We start from the raw sequence: 7,827 nt of genomic DNA, 5'->3' as shown, positions 1-7,827 counted from the left end.
ATTATGTGAAAGTGAGCTTAGGCAGCTTTATTTTGCATTTTTAAGTTTTCAGCTGTTTCATTTCACTTTTAATTTATGCTATATTGGCCATATTTAAAAATTTGTACCTGTTTGTTAATTGGCTTAGTACTGTACCCTTGCAGTATCAGCAAGGTTTAGCACACAGTAGACCAATGATATATTTAATGAATGAATAAATGGCATTGCTATGTGCAAACAAATTGTCAAATTACTTATATTACAAACTGACTAATCTCCTATCTAAAGTATTGAAGTTTATCCTCACTCCAATACTCTAGAAACATAAAATCATGCTATCATAAAACATTCTATTATGCACCAGAAGATCACTATTAACATTTAGTTTCCCAGTGTAGTTATTCTGAATTCCTTGAAAATTTACACATTCTACTCACTTTAATACATTCTCTTTTGAATGAGGGAGAAACAAAAATAAATAAAAATGATATATAACGTTTTATGTATCAAATTTGGAGAAGGCACTGGCGACCCACTCCAGTACTCTTGTCTGGAGAATTCCATGGCCAGAGGAGCCTGGTAGGCTGCAGTCCATGGGTTCGCTAAAAGTCGGACATCACTGAGCGACATCACTTTCACTTTTCACTTTCATGTATTGGAGAAGGAAATGGCAACCCACTCCAGTGTTCTTGCCTGGAGAATCCCAGGGACGGGGAGCCTGGTGGCTGCCATCTATGGGGTCGCACAGAGTTGGATACGACTGAAGCGACTTAGCAGCAGCAACAGCGTGTATCAAATTACCAATACAACATTTAACTTTGGGATTTAATTTTATTTTAAAATAATACTAGCAAGACATTACCTAATCAAGAAAAAAAGTCTTGTGATTATTATCTTGATTCCAAATATGGAATTAATAACACTAAGTTGTTAATTTCAACCTCCCTTTACTATATCCATATGACTCAACCAAGTTTGGGTCTAACTTTGAAATCAATAGGAAATGCATAAGGATGGAATTGAGGCATGAAAAAAAAAATTATAGGTGCACAGTAAATGTGATTGTTCATTCTTTAAGGCTGAAAAATGAGAACAAAGATAATAGACACAAGATAAGGGCTTTCTGCTAGAATTAAACTTTATAGTGTTCTAAAGTCTTAGGTCTAGAAATCAAAATATCCTCAAAGTAAAAGATATTATAAACAAAATATGCATAACTTGGTATAATTTTTGTCTTAAAAGTGTGTTACACATTCATAGAAAAATAATGAATCCCTAAAATAGAACTTTAACACATGTACAAATGAGCAAAATAAAATTTCAGGTTTTGTGCTAATTGCAAAGCACAACATTGCCACAGAGTGTGAAGAGCAGTCAAAAAGTTTCCATTTCCTAAGTGCTTTTTTCAGTTGCTAATAAAAAAATATTTCTTACTCTATTACATTCACGAGTACATCTTACAGCCACAACTCTCTGCCTTGGGCACTTTGTGGTGTCCGAGGCTACCATCTGGAAAGTGGTTGTGTATAGCAAATGAGTTTTAACAGAAACGACTGGGTTGGTTTCCTCCAAAGGAAAGAGCCCCTAACTGTAAAGATTCTTAACACAGCATTGCATTTTGCAGGAGAACCTGGTCTACCTATTTGCTGTACACACACTTGCCACCAGTTGTTTTATGTGGTCTTGGCTCCCCAGCTGAGACAATTAAGGGAATAGGATTTGGCAATCTGTATAAATATGAGATAAGATTCTGGATCTGTTCCAGGTTGGCAGAACATGGGATAAAAACAAGGCTTTGCTCCAGAATAAAGACTTTTTAATCTTATAGGCAATGATCGAGGAATGAAAAAAAACAGATGCTAAGAGGATAATGTGGGAAAATATGGAATCCTGGTCATCAGCAAAATATTGTAAATTAAATTAAGTACAGAGAAGTAGCTGTATCCTTCAAAACAGACAGAAGAGAAAATGCTAAAGCTTTGGGGAGGCATAGCAGATTGGAGTATTTTGCTCTGTATGATGTTTTTGTATACACTGTATCTAGCTCTACAGTAACCATTCTAGCTATATTCATATCAGTTTCTATAATATACCATGCTATTGAGTCCAAAGTCCTGTAAATAAAATAGTTATGGAGATAGAAATTTTGGAAAAGATGAATGGGGTAAGGACATGCTCCTTAACAGACATGTTGTTCTAGTAAATAGAATTACTGTTAAAGAAAAAAAAAAAAGAAAAACTTCCTGATTAAACAAAAATTGTTTAGTGACGTTTAAGGTTTTTCCAGGGAACATTCTCACCTTTAGGATTTTTTTACATAGGAAATCTAAAAATAGATACATGCACATTGAAGTCCTAACTGTTATGTTCATTTGTGTTTGGCACTATTGCTTTTTTTCTTTATTTTAAAGTGTCCTGTGGTCAATATGTTTTGTTTTGTTTTGTTTTCAATGAAAATATAAAAGAAAAAGATTAATATTCTTTCTCATTCTTATAAAACCAGTAATTGAAACTATTTTAATTAAGTTATATATTTCTAGGAAAAAAAATCTATTAATGCACAGATGATTTTAGAAGCTATATTTCCTGCCTTGACTTCTAGTCCAAACACTAGACTCATATCAATATTCACTTCATGCTTCAACAAGACAAACATCTCAAAGCTAAAAAAAAAAAAAAAAAATCCCAAAATAAAAACCTTAACTCTGCTGTCACTTAAACTGCATATCAATCACTCTTTCAATTTGTGAAAGGTAACACTAGTATCCAATTGCTGAAAACAACACTAGCACCCAGTTGTCAAATCTAAAATAATTGTATTTCCTTTGATATTTCTCCCTCACAGCTACATTCTTCACACTTGATTCCATCAGAAAATTCCTTTTATGCTACCTCTAAACATATATGGACTTCACCTATGTTCTTACGTGTACCTTACTGCCTCCCTAACAAACGCCACTGTCAACTCTCGCTGAGATTGCTGTAATAAGGAAAAAGGGAAAAAAGGTAGGAAGGAAGGCAAGCAACCACATTGTGAAGAGGGGAGAGACTGAAGCTTCTTCCCCTAACATATGAAAGCCTTAAGGTGGTCTGACCCCAGTCCTACAGCTCATTACTCCATCTTTCCTGCTGTGTTAAACTCACATATAGTTTTAGTTTTTCACACATGATAATCTCTTAACCACTTAAGAATCTTTGAAATAGGTGATTTGATTTCCTGGACTATTCTTCCTTCTCCTCTTTCTATGGTGAATTCCCTGACCTTCAAATTTCTTTTGAATATCACCCTTTTGCCCATCTAGTCTAAGGAAATACACACATCACCATCACATCACTTACTTTAATTCCTTACATACTTCACCCTATCTCACATCTCTCTCTTACACACACACTCAGACAGTTTGTATCTCTCTATCAGCATAGAACTTCTTTAAGATCAGTTCAGTTCAGTCGCTTAGTCATGTCTGACTCTTTGTGACCCCATGAACCACAGCATGCCAGGCCTCCTTGCCCATCACTAACTCCCGGAGTCCACCCAAGCCCATGTCCATTGAGTCGGTGATGCCATCCAACCATCTCATCTTCTGTCATCCCCTTCTCCTCCTGCCCTCAATCTTTCCCAGCACCAGGGTCTTTTCAAATGAATCAGTTCTTCACATCAGGTGGCCAAAGTATTGGAGTTTCAACTTCAACATCAGTCCTTCCAATGATGGACTGGTTGAATCTCCTTGCAGTCCAAGGGACTCTCCAGAGTCCACAACACCACAGTTCAAAAGTCAGAGACTTTAATAGCACTGAGTACCAATGCACTCTGATCATTTAGAACAGTGACTGGCAAATAACGTTAATTACATAAATACTTGTTAAATAAATGAATGGGTAGAAAGGTTAGTTATTCTAATACCTTAAAATTGTATGTAGTTTTAATAACCAGACTAATGCCATTGTATTTAAGTTTCAACTCAAGCTAGCCACATTTGAAATATGCTTTTTTTCAAGAGGAAAATTGAAAAGGTGTACTTATTTTAATAAAATACTATACATTGTCTAATATTGATGAATCATTCTTTAAAAATATTCTATTAAATTCACCTAAAGTAAAGTAAACAAATTATATACTCATAAATATAGTGAATTAAATTATTTTAACATTTGTTTGATTATCCATACTATTAGCTTCTTAAAACCTTAGTTGATTTCAAAATCGTTATTACTTTACTATTTTTCTTAGCTGATATTCATTGAATATTCTAAACAAAACATTGAGCTAGTGAATATTTTACATTTATTTGAGCTCAATTTCTCTCCTAAATAGATTTGCTGGGCTGGAGACTGTCATACATTTTATAGTAATATGCAGCTATTGTAAAATAAAATGAAGAGTAGCAACCTTAAGCAGAATAGGTAAACTTAAATAGGAAATGACATCTTCTCAGGTGGCTCAGTGCTAAAGAATCTGCCTGCCAATATAGGAGTCTCAGGTTTGGGTTCCAAACCTGGGTTGGGAAGATCCCTTAGAGGAGGAAATAACTACTAGAAAATATCAGAATAATCTAGGGTACCCCAATCAGAAACTGATAAAATATTTTCTTTTAGAAAGTATTTGTTAAACAATAGATGTTATTTTCCTATGATTAATTGTGTTTATCAACTAGGTATAGGTTAACATAATGAATTTTGTTTCCCTACTTTATATATAACTTGTCTGTTTCTATCAGGGCAATGTTAACAACTTGCATTCGATGAAAAAAGATAGTGAGCATTAGTATACTATTTTTATAACCTGCTCTCATTCTTAATTGATAAAAAGTATGCTCATTCTAAACATTATTAGTAACTGAAGGATAATTAACTAAAAATGTTCCCATTGTTTTAAGTGAAGCATTTCTGGCAATTAGTACAAAGAAAATGATTTCTGAAGATGTGGCAGCTGGAAAAGTGAATCCCTTAATGCTATGAGAAAGCAACAGTGTTCATTAGTAATTTTTAATGACGTTAGTACTTTTAGTCATTTTAATCTATCTTCATACACCTTGATAGCAATACTGTTTAAAATTACTATCCAGTTCTTATAAAAGTATTGTATTGCTGTGAATTACTCAAAAAGTAAGCTAGATGGTGCTAAAGAACACCATTCTATTTATTATATGCTCATATTTACAACGTGATTGTGTTGGTGAAAAGGAATGAAAAGTTAGGGACCTATCACATTGACTTGAAATTTGGTATGGCACTATGAGTTAAACAAAAAAGTTTACAAAGAAATCATTCTCAAAATAGGGTAAAATTAAGATATTCATAAGCTAAAATTGAAGTGTAAGATGCATAATCACAAAATAATAATCCTTACTGTATAACAAGTCTATGAAGAATTTCTGCTACAGACATCTTACTATTATTTTCATAAATCTGTGGTAAATGTACATTTTCATTATTTTGTGATAACTTTTTTATTTTCTTGCACATAATTTAAAATTTCAATTTTAATTAAATTAGTTAAATTTAAAATAATTTTTAAAACCTCAATTTTGTTAGTAACCCCAATTATATTTATGTCTGAAAGAAAACTGATGTTTCAGTTAAAAATACCTAAATTTTTTCTCAAATTAAAGTAGTCTTTTTGGATCCTAAGGCTGGTCTGAATTCCACTTGCTGGTCTGAATGACTCTGATGCAGTTTGAGAAGTTTTTGAAGGGCAGGTGCCTCCTTCAGCCTTGATTTTAGCTTTCTGCAGCATAGAGACTTTAAGCCCAAAAGAATTGTGAGATAACACTTTTTTTTTAAAAATAACGATGTGATGCGTATATGGGTATATAATGATATCTCATTGTGGCTTTAATTTTCATTTCCATAGTGACTAGTGATAAACATATTTCCATTACATATTGTTTATTTTCTTTTTATCTTGACACTGGCATGTTACCTTACAAATTGTATGTGTTGCATGCATGCATATTCAGGAACTGATAAATTTTCCAATCTATGAAAAAGGTATATTATCTTATACTCACAAAATCCTCCATGATAATGATACACAAACATCTGAACATGTTGCTGGTTCAGAATGCTACCAGGTAGGGGAGGGTCAAAGAAGACCTCCCCTTGTGGGCCACAGTTCTTGGCAAGGACACAAAGAATTGGGGGTCTTACTCGTAACAAAAAATAAGTTTATTAAGGAAAGAACAGAAAGAACACCACAGGGGAGAAGTGGTCCAAACCAAGCGAGGCACTGGCACAAAAATGTCAGGTGTGTGTGTGGGGGGTGGGGTGGGGTGGGGGGTGTTTTAAAGATAGGACTTTTACATTTTCACTTAGGGGGGCATGTTCTGACAGTTTTGATTGACATTTATAAGTTACATAATGACAGGCTCTATGGTGCATGTCTTTCCCATAATTCAGTCCATTGTAATCAAACACATGTATGTATAGAATATTTATGAACCCTTAATAGTGGAGGACTAGGGAAGTCTGGTTTGCTGCAGTCCATGGGGTCTCAAAGAATCAGATGCAACTTGGCAACTAAATAACAACAAAGCAACAACAATAGACTCCTGGCTACTTAAGGTCACTTGAGGACAGAGCTGTGCATCAAGGGCACAAATATACAAGTTGGGGAAGCCCCTGTGGTTGGTTTGTACCCACTGTGTGAAAGTCTGTAGCTATTTTGTAGCTTATCTGTGAGCATTTCTGCCCCACACTGGAGTGTGTTGGAGTGGAGTTTAGAGATCAGTTTGCATCCTTTTTGACTAGGTCACCCCTCCCTTGCTCACAACTAACTTTCTACCTAACAAGATGGAATCAGAAATCGTTTTAATGCCTTATAAGTAACAAGATATCATTAGCATCAGGAATTATAAGACTATACATTGTTTTTCCAGTTAGTAAGGAATTATTAAGTACCTTTTGTAAGGATATAGCTTGATAGCATGTTTCATATTCTCAAAGGAACCAGCAACTAGATTTGAGAGAGAGTAACTGATACAGGGAATTAAGGAAATTTAAAAAAAAAAAAAAAAAAAATTCTAAGAATATCCCAAGTTTACCATAGGCAATATGGGCCCTTTTCTCTTGTGATTTCCGTAAGGAGGGTATTAGAAATTAAATTAAAACTCTGATTACTTAGGTTAATTCTTGCTTAAAATTGCAAAAAAAAAAAAAAAAAAAAAATGGGGGCAACAGTTATACAACAATAGTGTACAGTGCTTGAGAAACAGGAGAAAAAGTATAAAATTAAGAACAAGCAGATTTTTGAGCTATGTTGAAATTTTATCCAAAAAAATTCATATGTAATATAAGGCAGGGTCATTATATCCTCTCACTCCACAAAAAATATGACACTGCTTTATGTTTATTTTTACATTGTTTCATTCAATACAGTGGAGAAGGCAATGGCAACCCACTCCAGTACTTTTGCTGGAAAATCCCAAGGACAGAGAGGAGCCTGGTAGGTTACAGTCCATGGGGTCACAAAGAGTTGGACACTACTGAGAAAATTAGCAGCAGCAGCGGTTTTCAATACAGTTGTGGAAAGTTTTCAGAAACAAACTGTAGGTACTTATTCTATTCACCTTCTGAACCCTCTACATGAAGGATCAGATGAATAAACTGCCTGTATTTCTTTTTCTGTTTGAAAGGTAAAACAAAGTTTTTTGCAGGAGCCTAAGTGTGAACGAAACACAAACATACACATATACAAGTGAATTATAAAGTGCAAGAAGTTGAGAGCAGATGGATCAGTTGTGCTAGTAAGACTGTAACAAAATCATCTTCTCAGAGTTGAGGCTGTTGTTTCATCATTCAAAGCATGAATACCAGAATATTCCAACAGGTTAAAATAAAAAATACAGA

This window comes from Cervus canadensis, chromosome 9, assembly GCF_019320065.1.
Source record: "Cervus canadensis isolate Bull #8, Minnesota chromosome 9, ASM1932006v1, whole genome shotgun sequence".
Classification (NCBI taxonomy): domain Eukaryota; kingdom Metazoa; phylum Chordata; class Mammalia; order Artiodactyla; family Cervidae; genus Cervus; species Cervus canadensis.
Note: the sequence above shows the minus strand (reverse complement) of the source record.